The following is a 1,245-nucleotide window of genomic DNA, read 5'->3' as shown; positions in this document are numbered from 1 at the left end:
GGGTGCGAGGGAAGAGAAAAGCAAAAAAGAAGGGGGGGGGGGGGGCGGCCCTAGAGAGGAGGAAAAGAGAGGCTTTTATAGGTGAACCAGCCTTGAACCAGACCGGACCAGGTTGAACCAGACCAGACCAGTCTAAATCAGTTCAAAAGAGGCTGAACCAGGCCAAACCAGGCTGAACCAGGCCAAACCAGACTGAACCAGACCAGACCAGGATGAACCAGTCTGAACCAGTCTTGAACCAGTCCTGAACCAGCCTTAAACCAGGTTGAACCAGTCTTGAACCAGGTTGAACCAGATTTGAACCATAATTCAAATTAAAGCTGAATCAAGTATCGAAACGACTTCAAATCGATTGGGGGTTCAGTCCCTTGTCTATTCTTTCCTCTCCCACACATTCGGAAGGGTCGGAAGATTTTTTGAGCCTAATTACTGCCTTTTTTGGGTCGTTATCAGGCCGGTTCAGCTCATTATTAGGCCGGTTCAGCTCATTCGGGCACGAAAAATACTCCAATAAGGTATACGAGTATAAACTATTCCCTATTTTTGGTTGAGAAGTTTCTGGAGAATATTTTTCTAAAAATATTCTTAAGGATAACTCAACAACACTACGCCGGACAACGCGTTCTATGTCGAACCAACAAACACGAGCTAAAGATTAGAAAATCAGGAATCAACTTCAAGTTCAAAATTCCGACAACGGTCAGACAATAAATGCAGCACCGGAACCCTTACAGACATTCGACAAAGCACCGAATAGCCTGAAGGATTGAAAGAATCAAGAACAGAAGCCATTTCAAGGTCCTGTTATACCGATTGAAGGTTGGGGCAATCATATCCAAAGCATTCCAGACTCTTCTATAAAAGAACGAGGCTGAAATACTTTGGAGAGGTTATCTGTAGGCGTATAAAACTGCTTATAGGTCCCTTAAAACAGCTCGGCACAGTGATTCGACAAACCAACGAACCATCGGGCGAAGTATCTAAACATGATCGTTAATCCACAACACCGAAGCCAAGTGACACGCGACGAAGCGGATCAACGAGGCGACGAGGCTAACGAACCGCACGCAAACAATAGAATACATCCACTCGCATGCGGAATCAAGCTAACAGTTCGGTGAGTCAACGAGTCATCCAACCATAAAACGGATTCGAACTTAAACACCGAAGCGGGTTTACTGCCAAATCAGAATTCAGATCAACAAATCAGAGTCCAAATCAACAGCAAAACCGGAAAAACATCAA

The sequence above is a fragment of the Asparagus officinalis genome, chromosome 4 (assembly GCF_001876935.1).
Source record: "Asparagus officinalis chromosome 4, Aspof.V1, whole genome shotgun sequence".
Classification (NCBI taxonomy): domain Eukaryota; kingdom Viridiplantae; phylum Streptophyta; class Magnoliopsida; order Asparagales; family Asparagaceae; genus Asparagus; species Asparagus officinalis.
This window is presented reverse-complemented; position numbering follows the sequence as displayed.